Source organism: Vulpes vulpes, chromosome 1 (genome assembly GCF_048418805.1).
Source record: "Vulpes vulpes isolate BD-2025 chromosome 1, VulVul3, whole genome shotgun sequence".
NCBI lineage: Eukaryota > Metazoa > Chordata > Mammalia > Carnivora > Canidae > Vulpes > Vulpes vulpes.
Window position 1 is genome coordinate 152,887,683 of NC_132780.1, and position 18,031 is coordinate 152,905,713.

The 18,031-nt window shown below is 40.0% G+C and overlaps 1 protein-coding gene and 1 pseudogene across 18 annotated transcripts in view; one reads left to right on the top strand and one right to left on the bottom strand.

The window, feature by feature from the left end:
• DST (dystonin) overlaps window positions 1-18,031 on the bottom strand; it is a 479,832-nt gene that overhangs the window by 384,316 nt on the left and 77,485 nt on the right. The gene's annotated exons all lie outside the window — the stretch shown is intronic.
• On the top strand, window positions 10,544-10,733 carry LOC112914085 (cytochrome c oxidase assembly protein COX20, mitochondrial pseudogene; annotated as a pseudogene).

An 18,031-nucleotide genomic window follows, 5' to 3' on the forward strand; every position in this document is an offset into this window, starting at 1 on the left:
CAACTAGTACTGGCTTTGCTCTGGGGATGATCTGCTCTGCCTGCCCACCTCTTGGCTTTAGTACCACTAGGTTACATAGTTTCCAAGAATTGTTGCTAGTTCTTCTGGTCAAATAGAGCTGGAAGGCACTCTCCACAGGAAGGAGAGTGGCTCAGCTCCTTGCCTGGCCATGTGCAAACTGAGCTCTAGGACTAGCAAAACTCCTTGTTTGAGAATCTCAATCAGGCAGCTCTACACTCTGTCAGATTTCCTGGTCAGAGCACACATCCAGCCTGGTTCTGCAGAGGAACAAAACTGCTGACTGGGATTACTACTTGGGTAATTGGGCACTACAGGTATTGTCAGTCTCCTAAAAACTGCATGGGGAATGAGGCAAGCCCTTCCCCCTTCTCTATCAGTCAGATTCTCCATGGCTGCAGATTCCCCCAGCAGTCCCATGGTGAGAGATCACAGTAGGCACTCCCACAAAACAACCCGCAGTGCTAAGAGAGGCTAGTTGTACCCTCTGGGTTCTCTTTTCCCACTGGAGAAACAAGAGGCTCAGGGCAGACCTCTCCGTGCAGAGTTTCACTGACCTGGGGGAGGGACAATGCAGTCAACAAGAACCCATTATGTCTCTGTCTCTGAGCTGGGGACTTCAACTTCACCCCTATGTTCTACGGTTCTCTCAGAGATGTCTTATTCTAGAATAGATGTTAATCATTCTTCTTGTGATGGGGAGCAAAGTCAGGAATGACTTATGTCACCATCTTGGCGACATCTCCCTGAAAAAAATTTTCACCTCCCTTTATATCATCTGTACACTAAAATTCTAGTAATGCCTAAAATTCTAGTAATAATGATTCATTCTTTGGGTTTAAAGCTTTTTATTTCTAATCAAGCTTCTCATAGATAGAAAACAGTAAGTGATATCAGTCATTTATACTTTAGTGTGAATAAAGACATCAGACTACATCCTGAAGAAATATTTTGATAAACAGAGGAGGGAACATTGGTGCTTTTAGAGGTAAAGCAAGTTAATAAGCTTTGCCTACTTCACAATCTTTCCTAAAGCCAGTTCTGACTATCACGGGACAGAAGTGCAAGAAGCCAAATGAGTCTCTGTACTAACAGAGACAGAGCCTGGCCCTAATTCAGAATTACTCAAGAGAAATACTGCCTGGAGTACATGCTTTTAATTTAAACACAACAATCCACTCCTCTGTTTCCCTAGTTCAGAGTACAGGCTCATCATCACCAATCTGCTGAGTCACAGAGACAGATGATGGCCTTATCTTCTCACCTGCCTTCCTGATTCTCCAGGGAGATTTCATGTGACCTAATGGAGTCAGAAGATCTACCAAAAACTGGTGCCATAATGTCTGAAATCCTCCCACTGGAGATTCACTCTTCAGTGTTCCTTTCCCTGTGACAGGCTTGTAAACTACACATACTGATGGATGGGAAAACAAAGAACTGAGGTCTGGAGTCTGACAGAGCAATGTGCCTCCTGGTCCAGCTTCACCACTTTTAGCTATGTAACTGTGGACAAGCTTTTAACCTTTTTCAACTTCGGTTCTCTAATGTATAAAAAAAATCTACTTCCTAGGGTTGTTTGGATAGAGTGAGCTATTGCCCATTGCCTAGCACCGTGGCTCACAGGAAGTGCTTAAGGAAGGCTAGCCATCATTACTGTCATTAATTAGCAACAATAAAAATGCTGTTGTCATAAAATGTTTGTGCTTTTACAACTTCTTTTCTAGTACAGTTTCACTTGTGTATGGTTATCTCTGGAACTACAGAGCTGATGATGCTTCCAAACAGTTTTTAATAGGATTTAAAAACAGGAAGCAATGGTAGTCATTTGTTTATAAAAAGCAGTGTTCTTATTTCAGAAGAAGCTATTTTTTTCTCCCTTAGTATCCTGAAATGTCTGCATCTCAGACTTCCTGATTCTTTTGCTCTAATAAACAGACAAGTTTGCCCGGAGTCATGGCGATTACACGTACTCTAGAAATAAGCTAAAGAAATCTGTGATGCCTGCTTAATACTCCCATAAATTCCAAAGACTGGGTTTTTTTAATGTAAAATGTCTAGGTTTCCTAAATTAATTTTAAACATGGGGAAGGAGTCAGTTCATTTTATAAAACATATATATTTTTTTTTAATTTATGGAAATAAACTGCAAAAGCTTAGCTAAACATGGCATATAAAGAGGGAAAAATAGAAGAAATATTCAACTAGGAGGTCCTCTTTCCAGATGTGACTCTGAAGGTTTCAGGACATATGATGTGGGGCATCTTGGGTCATTGTACTGGGCCTTGCTTCCTCAAAGTGATAACCAAGCCTGGATAACGTGATTCTAAATTGTCTGTGAGTTCATCATCTCTGAAGTCTTTTTAATGCCCAAATTCCAGTATCTTTAAAGTTTGGCTTTCAAATTTATACAGAGCCTGTTTATATAATAAATTTAACCTGAACTAAGTTTAAAATCTAATAGATTAGAGATAGCATGTACTGAGTATCATTTATAAGAAAGAAAACAAAAACTAACCTCTTCTACTCCTGTAACTTATCCTTCCCTCTAAAAAAGTGTATTTTTGGATTATAACATTTTCTTAGAAAGTTATTACCAAAACAATAAACAAAAGTAATAAATAAAATAACCTGACAACCACAATTGCTATTTCATAATTTATCTGGATTTTTTTGTCATAAAAAATTACACCAATATCTTCTCTATTTGACATTTTATGTTCAATTATAACAAAATATTATACAGTTAAAGAGTTGATTTGGCTTAGGACGCCTGGGTGGCTCAGTGGTTGAGTGTCTGCTTTGGCTAGGGTGTGATCCTGGGGTTCCAGGATCAAGTCCAGCATAGGGCTCCCCACAGGGAGCCTGTTTCTTCCTCTGCCTATGTCTCTGCCTCTCTCTGTGTGTATCTTGTGAATTAATAAATAAAATCTAAAAAAAAAAAAAAGTTGACTTGGCTTATTATGTACTGAAATTTGACACTTGAAAATAAGTGAGTCACTAGAGTATTTCTCAATACGCTACGTGAGCATGAATTCTACTGTCTGCGGGAAATGAAGGTGCTGTGTCATTGGCTTTAAGAAATGAAAAGCAGTTGGCTCTGTGTACTGCACAGCCCTATGTAGAAAAGAAATTATACCAGAAATGTTAAAAGTCATGTCTTGACCCCCTAGCTGGACCAGGGGAGAATATACTGATATACAGGGGAGAATATACTGATCAGATTTTTTAACTTTCAATGGCTCTATGGATGGAAGCTTTGGGGTACATATGGCTCTGACCTGAGAGAACCCACTTGGGGGGACCTCTTTAGTGACAAAAATAAGACAAGGGCTTCTGTGATATATTGTAAACTTGACATCCTAATATGCCTTCCTCTTATACAACACATAAAAGCACTCAATAAAATAACAACACATATTTTTAATGCATCAGTGAGGTGGCAAGAAAGTTAAGGAAATTCTCGGAAGCCAGATAGCTGAAGAAGTAAAAACACAATACAGAAATGATAGGCTGATGGCTAACTAACAGTGCACTTTGATGGCCAAGCAGCTGGGTAGGACAAAAGATAAAGATGAAGACGTCTGATTGGAACATTCACAAATAAAGCCAGGGAAAGAATGAATCAGAAAAACAAAAAATACTCTAGAGAACAAAAACACTTGCCTGTCTGAGGCTGGAGGCTGGACCTAGTAGGAAAAACATTTTCATCACAATAAACTGATTCTCATGTGTGTTTTGTGGCCAATTACACTACCTGTGCAATATTAAAAGCTCTGAGACTGGAAATCTATTTTTAGATTTCCCACAGTTAATAAAGCCAGCAAAAATAAAAGAAGATCCTCTATGGAGAAATGTACCTTCAATCCATGCCTCAAAAACTTCCACAAAATTACAGCTAAGGAAACTTCATGATAAAAAGTTCCAAAACAAGAATGGGAGAGGGATCGTATGAAAATAGGTGAACAGAGTCAAAAGGTACAAACTTCCAGTTATAAGTTAAGTCAATGGTGATGTTATATACAACTTGGCAACTATATAGTTAATAATACTGTATCGTATATTTGAAGGTTGCTAAGAAAAATCCTTAAAAGTTCTCATCACACACACAAAAATTATGTAACTATGTATAGGTGGTGGATAATTAGACTTACTCTGGTGATCATGTTGCAATATATACAAACAATGACTCGTTATGTTGTACAACTAAAACTAATATTATGTTGCATGTCAATTATTTTTTTAAAGGTCATTTGTTTAAAGATTTTATCCATTCATTCATGATAGACAGAGAGAGAGAGAGACAGAGACACAGGCAGAGGGAGAAGCAGGCTCCATACCCAGAGCCCGATGCAGGACAGGATCCTGGGACCCCAGGATCATGCACTAAGCCAAAGGCAGTCACCAAACCACTGAGCCACCCAGGGATCCCCTGTTGTATGTCAATTATACCTAAATTTTTTTAAGAAATTGCAAAACATAGTGAGACAAGGCCCCACTAGGTGGGACTACAAAAACAACACACAGACACAAACCCAAAGACAAAAACCTCAAGTATATTATCAGATCCTAAATATAAACGAAATGTGTATGTATAAAACTGGAGTTAGATGAGATTATCAAAAATAACAAAGCAATGAAAACTATAATAATTTAAATTAAAAGCCAGAGAACATAAATATAAAAAGAATTCCCACAAATCAATAAGAAGCACTAACAACCAAATAACCAAGGAGAGAGGCAAATGAAATGGACATTTTGCAGAAGAGGAAACACATAAGGCTAATAAACACATGAAAAGATATTGGCGGTGGGGGCAAGCAGGCGGAGGAGCAGGGGCCTCCGCTCACCCGGCCGCACCACCTCACTGGGTAACTTCCAAACCATCCTGCACACCTACGGACTCGACCTGAGATTTAGGAGAGAACAGCCAGAAAACTACAGAGATAAGGGTTTTCGCTTCTAACAAGGTAGGAAGGTGGAAACAAATATAATAAAAATCCAATGCGGGAGGAGCCCCCGCGAGGAGCCGGGCTACGGGGGGCGGGAGCCCCGGGACAGGAGAGCCCGCCCCGGGAAGCAGGAACTTTAACAATCCGCACCAGATTCCTCCCGGAGGGAAAGGCGCTCAGCGGGGAACCCGGGCAGGACCGCGGGAGGGCGGTGGGGCCCCCTGCCTCCCGGGGTCACTAACAGAGGAGGTGCCCCGGGGACAGCGCCCCACACCCGGCGGCCCAGCACGGTAAAGGGCTGGAGCGCCCGGTGGGGCCTCGGGGAGAAGCCGGGGGTCGGGGGGCTCCGGGTGGAGGGGGCTGCGCCCTGCTGCCTTCGGGGTCCACCGCCCTGGGAGCGATGTGCAGGCCCCAGACCCAGGGCGCTGGGGACACAGCGGGGATCGTGGGCTCCCCCGGGACAGGCGGAGGCGGGGAGGGCCCAGGACGGCGGGGAGGCTCCTGCCACGGGCGCCCCCGAGCTGTGCAGGTCAGCGCCCCCACCCCGCCCCAGAGCATCCAGGCCCCTGCGGACTGGGAGCTGCGGTGGTTACTGCGGGAGCTGACTCTAGGGCTGGGGAGCTGGCCTCCACCAGTGGGGTTGTTCCTCCTGGTGTCACCCTGTGCCTCCGAGAGGTGGGGCACCGGGGACACGGGCCTCATGGGGTAAACAGCTCCCACTGAGCCCTGCACCCGGCAGGGGGGAGGGGCAGGTCCCCCAGGTGCACACACCTAAGTCAGCACAGCAGCTCCTCCCCCAGAAGACCAGCTGCAAGGACAGGAGAAGAGCAAGTTCTTGACCAAGCAATGCGGGAAAGCTCCAGGGTAAGTCAAAGGATTTACAGTACACAGAACCAGAGGATACCCCCAACTTTTTCCCCCCTTTTCCAGTACAACTCGTTTTTATATCAGACTAAAAATTTTCAATATTTTTTCCCTTTTCCCCCTTTAACTACAAAATTTTACCACCTCTTCATTTTTAAGTCTCTTCCTTTTTGACTTTCATATTTCTACAATTACATGTCTTAGATGTATTTTCCACTTCTAGATTCCCTTCAACATACTCAACTTAATTTTGGCAGATATACAAGATATGTTTGTGTGCATGTGTGTGTGTGTGTGTGTGTGTTTTATTTTCTCTGCCTCATTTTGTTTGACAATGGTGGAAGTTGATACCTTCTAAAACATGACCAGCATGCACCCAGAACCAAGTGGTATATCATGCTGGTTCATTCCGTGAGATTATATTCTCCCTTCATTCCCATTCTGCCCCCCTTTTATCTCGTTTATGTTTTGGTGGCCAATGTTGGGGCTTTCTTCAAGTATTGCTGGTTTATATAAATTTGGGACCCAGCATCTTCTAACATACAGAACTTAATACACTCAGAAGCAAGAGGATCACCCTCTATGACCCCTCAGTTAAACTACTACATTCTCCCTCCACTATAACTTGTTCAGCACCACCATCTCCCAGTCTCCCCCTTTTTTCTTCTTTTTTTCTTTTTTTTCCTCTTTACTTTTGCTTTTTTCTCTTCTTTTGTTCTCTTTTTTTTTCTTCTTCTTCTTTGGGATTCTTGGGCTTTTCTTTTTTACTACTTTGTTTTAAAATTTGTTTTTCACTTTAGTGGTCCTTTTGTTTTATTTCACTCTGATCTTTGTTTTCATTTTCTGGACTCTGACCCCATCAGAATCACCTAAGGTAAAATTTACTTAGGTTGTGGTTGATATTCTTGATTCAGCCCACTCATACAGCCACTCCGCACTGAGTAAAATGACTAGAATGAGAATTCACCAAAAAAAAAAGAAGTAGAAACAGTACTCTCTGCCTCAGAGTTACAGAATATGGATTACAATTTGATGTCAGAAAGCCAATTCAGAAGCAAAATTGTAAAGCTACTGGTGGCTCTAGAAAAAAGCATACAGGACTCTAGAGACTTCGTTACTGCAAAACCTAGATCTAATCAGGCCAAAATTAAAAATCAATTAAATGAGATGATCAATCCAATCAATCAATCCAAACTGGTTATCCTAACGATGAGGGTTAATGAGGTGGAAGAAAGACTGAGCAACATAGAAGGCAAGTTGATGGCAAGAAAGGAAGCTGAGGGAAAAAAAGAAACACAATTAAAAGACCATGAGGAAGGGTTAAGGGAAATAAATGATAGCCTCAGAAGGAAAAATCTACATTTAATTGGGGTTCCAGAAAACGCCGAGAGGGACAGAGGGCCAGAAAGCACACTTGAACAAATCATAGCTGAGAACTTCCCTAACTTGGGGAGGGAAACAGGCATTCAGATCCAGGAGATAGAGAGGTGCCCCCTGCAAAATCAATAAAAACCGTTCAACACATCGACATTTAATAGTGAAAATTGCAAATTCCAAAGATAACGAGAAAATCCTTAAAGCAGCAAAAGACAAGAGATTCTTAACTTATATGGGGAGAAATATTAGATTAACAGCAGATCTCGTGACAGAGACATAGCAGGCCAGATAGGGCTGACATGATATATTCAGGGTACTAAAGACGAACATGCAGCCAAAAATACTTTATCCAGCAAGGCTCTCATTCAGAATAGAAGGAGAGATAAAGAGCTTCCAAGATAGGCAGAAACTGAAAGAATATGTGACCACCAAACCACCTCTGCAAGAAATATTAAGGGAGACTCTGTAAAAGAGGAAGCCCAAAGAAACAATCCACAAAAACAGGGACTGAATAGGTATTACAATGAGACTAAATTCATATCTTTCAATAGTTACTCTGAATGTGAATGGGATAAATGATCCCATCAAAAGATACAGGGTTTCAGACAGGATAAAAAAGCAAGACCCATCTATTTGCTGTCTACAAGAGACTCACTTTAGACCTAAGGATACCTCCAGCCTGAAAATGAAAGGGTGGAAAACCATTTACCATGCAAATGGTCCTCAAAAGAAAGCTGGGGTAGCAAGTCTCATATCAGAAAAATTAAAGTTTATCTCAAACACTGTAGTAAAAGATGAAGAGGGACACTATATCATACTTAAAGAGTCTATCCAACAAGAAAACCTAACAATCATGAATATTTATGCCCTGAATGTGGGAGCTGCCAAGTATATCAATCAATTAATAATCAAAGTAAAGACTTAGATAATAATACACTAATAGTAGGAGACTTCAACATGGCACTTTCTGCAAATGACAGATATTCTAAGCACAACATCACCAAAGAAACAAGAGCTTTAAATGATACACTGGACCAGATGGATTACACAGATATACACAGAACTTTCCATCCGAACACAACTGAATACACATTATTCTCAAGTGCACATGGGCCTTTCTCCAGAATAGACCACATACTGGGTCACAAATCAGGTCTCAACCAATACCAAAAGATTGGGATTGTCCCCTGCATATTTTCAGAACACAATGCTTTGAAACTAGAACTCAATCACAAGAAGAAATTTGGAAGAAACTTAAACACGTGGAGGTTAAAGAGCATCCTACTAAAAGATGAATGGGTCAACCAGGAAATTAGAGAATTAAAAAGGTTCATGGAAACTAATGAAATGAAGATACAACCATTCAAAATCTTTGGGATACAGCAAAAGCAGTACTAAGAGGGAAATACAGTGCCATACAAGCCTTCCTCAGAAAATTGGAAAAAACTCAAATACACAACATAACCTTGCACCTAAGGGAACTGGAGAAAGAACAGCAAGTAAAACCCACACCAAGCAGAAGAAGAGAGATAATAAATATTCAAGCAAAACTCAATGAAATAGAAACCAGAAGGACTGTAGAACTGATCAACAAAACCAGGAGTTGGTTCTTTGAAAGAATTATTTTTTTTAACATTTTATTTATTTATTCATGAGAGATACAGAGAGAGAGGCAGAGACACAGGCAGAGGGAGAAGCAGGCTCCATGCAGAGAGCCCAATGTGGGACTTGATCCTGGGACCCCAGGATCATGGCCTGGACCAAAGGGAAGCGCTAAGCTGCTGAGCCACCCAGGTATCCCTGAAAGAATTAATAAAATAGATAAACCTACAGTCAGGCTTATTAAAAAGAAAAAAGACTCAAATTAATAAAATCATGAATGAAAGAGGAGAGATCACAACCAATACCAAGAAAATACAAATGATTTTTTTTGTTATACAAACGATTTTAAGAACATATTATGAGCAGATATACACCAATAAATTAGGCAATTTAGAAGAAATGTATGCATTTCTGGAAAACCACTAACTACCAAAACTGGAACAGGAAGAAATAGAAAACCTGAACAGGCCAATAACCAGGGAGGAAATTGAAGCAGTCATCAAAAACCGCCCAAGACACAAAAGTCCAGGGTCAGATGGATTCCCAGGGGGAATTCTATCAAACATTTAAAGAAGAAACAATACCTATTCTACTAAAGCTGTTCCAAAGGATAGAAAGGGATGAAATACTCCCAAACTCATTTTATGAGGCCACTATCAGCTTAATTCCAAAACCAAAGACCCCACCAAAAAGGAGAATTATAGACCAATATCCCTGATGAACACAGATACAAAATTCTCAGCAAGATACTAGCCAATAGGATCCAAAGGTACATTAAGAAGATTATTCACCATGACCAAGTGGGATTTATCCCTGGGATGCAAGGTTGGTTCAACACTCATAAAACAATCAGTGTAATAGATCACATCAACAAGAGAAAAAACAAGAACCATATGATATATGCATCTCAATAGATGCAGAGAAAGCATTTGACAAAATACAGCATCCATTCCTGATCAAAACTCTTCAGAATGTAGAGAAAGAGGGAACATTCCTCAGCATCTTAAAAGCCATCTATGAAAAGCCCACAGCAAGTATCATTCTCAATGGGGAAAAACTGAGAGCCTTTCCCCTATGATCAGGAACATGACATGTATGTCCACTCTCAACAGTGCTATTCAACATAATAGTAGAAGTCCTACCCACAGCAATAAGACAACAAAAAGAAATAAAAGGCATCCAAACTGGCAAGAAGAAGTCAAACTCTCCCTCTTCACAGATGATATGATACTATACATAGAAAGCCCAAAAGACTCTCCCCTAAAATGCTAACTCATACAGCAATTCGGCAGTGTGGCAGGATACAAAATCAAGGCCCAGAAATCAGTGGCATTTCTATACACTAACAATGAGACTGAAAGAAAAAGAAATTAAGGAGTCAATCCCATTTACAATTGCACCCAAAAGCAGAAGATAAATAGGAAGAAACCTAACCAAGGAGGTAAAGGATCTCTACCCTAAAAACTACAGAACACTTCTGAAAGAAATTGAGGAAGACACAAAGAGATAGAAATATATTCCATGCTCATGGGTTGGCAGAATTAATATTGTGAAAATGTCTATGCTACTCAGGGCAATTTATACATTTAATGCAATCCCTATCAAAATACCATGGACTTTCTTCAGAGAGTTAGAACAAATAATCTTAAGATTTGTATGGAATCAGAAAAGACCTCGAATAGCCAGGGGAATATTGAAAAAGAAAACCAGGCCGCAGGCGCCCACCGGAAGCCATGGCCGCCACACCAAAGCCCGGCAAACCCACCAAGGGGAAGCCCTTTAAGCTCCTAGGAATTTGAGATGTTGAAAACATTCCCTGTGCACAGGATTCAGTATTGTATCGTTTGTTAGGATTGCTTGTGGCTGGCCTTGGACATTTTTTGCTAACTAGTTGGATTAGAAGATCATATGACATTGGAGTAGGAGGATTTATCTTGGTGACTTTAAGATGCTGGTTCCACTGTAGGTATAATTATGCAAAGCTAAGAATCCAGGAAAGAATTGCCAGAGATGGAATTAAAAATAAAATTTTGTATGAAAGTACCCACCTTGATCCTGAAAGAAAACCAACCACTGACAAGAGCAGCAGTAGAGCAGTCTCAAGCATCGGAATACAACTCTGGAGTCAGAAGAAAGTGGAGGGCAACTCTATTAAGCCTCGTATGTACCATTACTTTCAATCGAGTAAATAAAGGATGTGTTGGTTGTAAAAAAAAAAAAAAAAAAAAAAAAAAACAGAGCCAGAGGCATCACAATGCTGGATTTCAAGTTGTACTACAAAGCTGTGATCATCAAGACAGTGTGGTACTGGCACAAAAACAACACATAGATCAATGGAACAGAATAGAGAACCCAGAAATGGGCCCTCAACTCTATGGTCAACTATATTCGACAAAGCAGGAAAGACTATCCACTGGCAAAAGGACAGTCTCTTTAATAAATGTGCTGGGGAAATTGGACAGCCACATGCAGAAGAATGAAACTGGACCATTCTCTTACACCATACATAAAGATAAATTCAAAATGGATGAAGGATCTAAAGGTGAGAGAGACAAGAATCCATCAAAACCCTAGAAGAGAACACAGGCAACACCCTTTTTGAACTTGGCCACAGCAATTTCTTGCAAGATACATCTATGAAGGCAAGGGAAACAAAAGCAAAAATGAACTACTGGGACTTAATCAGGATAAAAAGCTTCTGCACAGCAAAAGAAACAGTCAACAAAACTAAAATAAAACCTACAGAATGGGAGAAGATATCTGCAAATGATAAAGGGCTAGTATCCAAGATCTATAAAGAACTTATTAAACTCAATACCCAAGAAACAAACAATCCAATCATAAGATGGGCAAAAGACACGAACAGACATTTCACCAAGGAAGACATAGACATGGCCAACAAGCACATGAGAAAATGCTCCGCATCACTTGCCATAGGGAAATACAAATCAAAACCACTATGAGATCCCACCTCACACCAGTGAGAATGGGGGAAATTAACAAGGCAGGAAACAACAAATGTTGAAGAGGATGTGGAGAAAGGGGAACCCTCTTGCACTGTTGATGGGAATGTGAACTGGTACAGCCACTCTGGAAAACTGTGTGGAGGCTCCTCAAAGAGGTAAAAATAGAGCTACCCTACAACCCAGCAATTACACTGCTGGGGATTTACCACAAAGATACAGATGAAGTGAAAGACCAAGACACCTGCACCCAATGTTTATAGCAGCAATGTCCACAATAGCCATACTGTGGAAGGAGCCTTGGTGTCAATTGAATAATGAATGGATAAAAAAGATGTTATACACACACACACACACACACACACACACACACACAATGGAATATTACTCAGCCATTAGAAACGACGAATACCAAAAAAAAAAAAAAAAAAAACCAAAAAAAAAAATATTACTCAGCCATTAGAAACGACGAATACGGGGAGCCTGGGTGGCTCAGCCGTTGAGCGTCTGCCTTTGGCTCAGGGCATGGTCCCGGGGTTGAGTCCCACATTAGGCTCCCTGCATGGAGCCTGTTTCTCCCTCTGCCTGTGTCCCTGCCTCTCTCTCTGTGTCTCTCATGAATGAATGAATAAAATCTTTAAAAAAAAAAAAAAGAAAGAGAAAGAAAGAAAGAAAGAAAGAAAGAGAAAGAAAGAAAGAAAGAAAGAGAAAGAAAGAAAGAAAGAAAGAAAGAAAGAAAGAAAGAAAGAAAGAAAGAAAGAGAGAGAAAGGAAGGAAGGAAGGAAGGAAGGAAGGAAGGAAGGAAGGAAGGAAGGAAGGAAGAAAGACAAGAAAGAAAGAAAGAAAGAAAGAAAGAAAGAAAGAAAGAAAGAAAGAAAGAAAGAAAGAAAGAAAACCCACCATTTGGTTCCACGTGTATGGAACTGGAGGGTATTATGCTGAGTGAAGGAAGTCAATTGGAGAAGGACAATCATTATATGGTTTCACTCATACAAGGAATATAAAAAATAGTGAAAGGGATTATAGGGAAAAGGAGAGAAAATGAGTGGAAAATATCAGAGAGGGTGACAAAACATGAGAGACTCCTAACTCTGGGAAATGAACAAGTGGTAGTGGAAGGGGAGGTGGGGGGTGGATGGGATGACTGGGTGACAGGCACTGAGGGGGGCACTTGACAGGATGAGCACTGTGGCAAATGTAATATGTTATATTGTTGGTAAATATGTTGGCAAATCGAACTCCAATAAAAAAAATACACCAAAAAAAGGTAAAAAAGGAAAAAATAGGTAGGAGAAGACAAGATAAATAAGTTATGATGCAGGTTCAAGTAATAGTGAAATAATTGTGGATGTATTTTCCAAACAAGGAGATGATATATTTGAGATTTTGTATAGTATCATTCATATAGTAGTATATAAATATTGTTTAATGTGATGATATAGGTCATTTCCTCTATTGCTATGTTTTAAAATATCGACTTTGAACTTTAAACAAATTTTTTTTTGCATTCACTTATGTCACTTGGCTCTTTTAAGCAGTTACATATTCTGTTGTTAAATGGAATGCAAGTTTTAAGTAGGTGAAATAATTTTTATTTTATGAGAAGGTATTATTTGAAATAATTTTTTAAAATCTTATATAATAATGATGGCAAACACAGTATTGTAAAAATGGGATACATAATATTTTAAATCCCTTAGAAGCAGTAAAAGACTATGAGTCACATGCATGCATAAAACAACTATACAACTTAGGAAAGTGATGCCATGAAGGTGTGATGTTAATTTGGTAATGAAGCAGAAGCTACCAGGAGAGCCATCAAACAGTGTTCCCCGATCAACTTTTTTTTTCAAATGGAAATAAAAATGTTTAAACTTGAGATTTAAAAAAAAATATATATATATATATATATTTTATATATATGTTGGTGTCATTAGTCATCAGAATAAAACAAATCAAACCCACAATGAGATAACATATTACATGAATTCAATTAACAAAAATGTTTAAACTCTAATATCACTATGTGCAGAAAAGAACATGGCTCCACATGCTTGTTTATCCACGCAGATGGAAGCATAAGTGGTGTAAGTCTTTGAGAAACCATTTGGCATTTTCTAGTTTAACTCTCATGTATACCCTATGATGCAGTAATTCTGCTAAGCATGTAGCCAAGAAGAACTTACACATGCAGTGTAAATGGCATATGCAAGAAAACTTGGAGTAGCACTGAAATGAATAAAGCCTGGAAACAAATGCCCATCTACAAGTGCCTGAATAAATGAACAAACTGGTACATTCACACAAGTTGGATGAATACACTACAGTTTGAATATTAGCAATGCAATATTAAGTGAAAGTATGTTCCAAATAATTACATAAGGTATGATAGTCTTTCTTATTAAGTTAAAAACAATAAAAATTTAAAATGTGAACTTTTTAAGAATACTAAGAGATGCAATAAACTCTGTGAAAAGGTAAACAAGATAATGATATAAATGTTCAGAATAATGGTTACCTTGAGTATTGAGCATTCAGGTGGCTGGAGAGTTCATATGATTAGACAGAGATGAAATCCTAGCCAATCCTAGCTTTTGTTTGGAATGGTGGGTTATAGGAGATAGATAGATAGATAGATAGATAGATAGATAGATAGATAGATAGACCGAATGGCCAGGCCAGGCATGCAGCCAATGAGAGTGTCAGGTATCAACCATCTTACTTTCTTTTCATCATTCTTTATCACCATCATGCCACCCCAAATCCCTGTCAATCATAACTACCCATATGGGGCATTTATAGCTCCCAAAACCTTGTCAAAATATTATTTTGTTGGGGCAGCCCCGGTGGCGCAGTGGTTTAGCGCCAACTGCAGCCCAGGGCGTGATCCTGGAGACCCTGAATCAAGTCCCACATCAGGCTTTCTGCACAGTGCCTGCTTCTCTCTTTGCCTATGTCTCTGCCTCTGTGTGTGTGTGTGTGTGTGTGTGTGTGTGTCTATGAATAAATAAATAAAGTCTTTTAAAAAAATATATTATCTTGTTGAATCTGCAAGAATCCTATGAGGTATATATTGCTATTATTCTCATTCTACATCAAAAAAAAAAAAAGCTATAGCTCAAAGAGATGAAGTAATTGCTGTAGTGTAAATCGAGGTCTTAAAATTCTCAGACTGTATCCTCGTACATAAGCCTGAAGAATACCTGTCCTTTCTCTTTTTTTTCAAAGATTTTTATTTATTTATTCATAAGAGACAGAGAGAGAGAGGCAGAGACACAGGCAGAGGGAAAAGTAGACTCCATGTAGGGAGCCCATGTGGGAATCGATCCTGGATCTCCAGGATCATGCCCTGGGCCAAAGGAAGACAGACGCTCAACCACTGAGCCACCCAGCCATCCCAAGAATACTTGTCCTTTCAAATCCTTCTCAACCCCCACTACAAATCATATGATGTTTAAAAGATTTTGAAGAAATAATGAAATTAAGCCTCCAAATCACAAAAGGCAGATTCCAAAGCTGACACCCTTGAGAGAGATGATTCCACAGAACAGTCCCCTCCCAACCACCTGAAGAAGGTCGTATGAACGGTCTGGTTATCTTCACTAACATCTTCTGCATAACTCCTTGCTGAGCTTATATTTGGAACTCAAGCCAGAAGATGTTTTGAGATATTCAAAAGGTCCTAGGCCTGTTTTAGATGTTCTGCCCATATCACATCAGGCTTACAATCGGATACATTTTTTCATTAAATGTTTGAAAGAGCTTTATTTTATCAATAAATTTTTTAAAACAACTTTCCGAATTGATTTTAAATTTCACTTATGTATAATTATATAAAAGTTGAATTACAACCACCCAGTTTAAATACATTTTATAGGCATTTACTTAAAGTTTGTTTAAGTTTGGGGCACCTGGGTGCCTGGGTGGCTCAGTCAACTAAGCTTCTGCCTTCGGCTCAGGCCACGATCCCAGGGTCCTAGGATTGGGTTCCCTGCTCCATAGGGAGCCTGCTTCTCTCTCTCTGGCCCTCTCCCTCCCCCTGCTCGTGTTCTCTCTTGCTCTGCTCTCAATCTCTCTCAAATAAATAAATAAAATCTTTAAAAAATAATAATAATAAACATTGTTTAAGTTCAAGTTCCAAACTTTTTATTTTAGAATCAATAATATATTTAGGTCTGTCATTCCAAAAGCCTTTAAGGAGTGCACACTCTACGAACAGACTAGAGTCTAAGGGACACACCACCTAGCCTTCTGGTCTGCACCTAAGGCTGCAGACTACTGGTGTGGATGGCAGAAGGCTGCCTCTGATTCCTCTGAAGTCTGTCCCTAAAGCTGCTGAGATCTCTGCACAGGCAAACTCACCCACCCCTGCCATCCTCGGCTACTGCCCCAGATTCAAGCCCCACGGGCAACTCTCCTCTCAAAGACTATCACCCTGCTGTCTATATCTCCTCCACCACTACCCTCCCTGCCAACTTTTTCTAGGTGCCCTTTGGAACCTCCATTTCACAGTCAACAAGCTCTACCTTCTCACAGAAAGTAGCAACTCCCCTGCTTGTCTTACCTTAATCATTTATTAAGTGCCCACTCTCCAAACCCCTGCATTCCTCTACCAGAGGCTGCTCCTTCTCCCACATGTCTCCCATCAAAAGCCTGCCCTCTGTTACATCTCTGCCATCATCCAAGGCCACTTTTGTCTCCTTTCTGAATTGTCTGACCCTTGGCCACACCACTCCCTCATTAACTGAGGACTTTGGCATCTGACTCCCTGCTTCTTCTCCGCATTGAGTGTCATCATCAACTGGGAAGATTTCCACATCATTTGGATGAGCCATCTAACACCTCAACACAAAAGTTCCTAGCCTTCTGAACTCAAATAATCTTCATCTTCTCTCCTCTTCTGGACCATGGCCCCAACATCACCTGGAACTGAACCAACTCCAAAACTTCTCATTCTAACCCAACAAGATGATCTCAGATTTCTGGCTAATTCTCTCACCCCTTTTCAAGTTAACCAGACCTCCAACCCTCTTTATTTGTCATCAGATGCATTCCTGCCCTTGTGGTTTCCTGTTCTCCCTCCACTGGTCTCACAATGTGTTATTTCAAGCATTCTCTTGTCATCAATATATCAGCCACCCTCTCGAGAGCTATCAATTCTACCCTCCATATTGAATCAGCCAAAATATTCACCTTAACTCCTGATCCTATATTGCTAAAACCTGCTTTGAAAACATCACTCAACCAGTCAGTTTATTTCCCCCAACAAATGTAAAAACATCTAACATCAATTGGGCCTGCAGCACTATTCCTATTTAACAAACTCCATTAATTCTAAAATGTACCTATTTCTGCTCTTACCCCTAGCTTTATTCTGTGCAGGCCCAAGGAAAGCCTCCCTTTCTTCTCACCAAAGCATCTCAAAATTCTCCCATCTTTTTTTTTTTTTATAAAATTCTCCCATCTTAAGAAAGACATTTCTGGGTGCACCTGGGTGGCTTAGTCAGTTGGCCATCCTACTCTTGATTTCAGCTCAAGTCACAATCACAGGGTCATGAAATCAAATCCCACGTTGAGCTCCGTGCTGGGCATGCAGCCTGCTTAGGATTTTCTCTCTCCCTCTCCCTCTGCCCCTCACCCCACCTCTTAAAAATAAAAAAAGACCTTTCTGAATCCTACATCCTCCCTAGCTTACTGCCTAGTTTCCTCATTCCTTTCTTAGGTAATCTACAATCTCTCTCCATGTCCTCATCTCCAATTCATTTTTCCCCCTTCATTTTTAAATTTGCTTCTATTTTTTATCAAAGACAGGCTCTCATAAGCTAAGAAGCTAATAATGCTAAAAAAGTATTTGACCTAAAAGCCTTTTATGCAGATGCATGGTGCTGTCACTGATATAGATTTCTGATGAAATGTTACTTTATCAAAACACATTCTCTGAGCATGCAATATAAAACTGCAGCCCACCATTCTACCCCCACCTTTCTTTCCCCCTTCCCTCAAGCATTTTTTTCATACCACTTATCATTTCCTAACATAGTATATATTTAGCTATTCGTTTATTATGTTTCTCCCCTTTTCAGAATACATGCTCTATTTTTTTAGAATCTGTGTCATAGAGCAGACATGTAATAAATATATTTAGTGGAATTAAGATATAACTATAATAGGATATTAAACTAGAACTTTTTTTGGTCTATTTTAGCTTGATGCCCCAGGAATGATACATAAATTCTCACCATCTCTCAATCCTAAAGA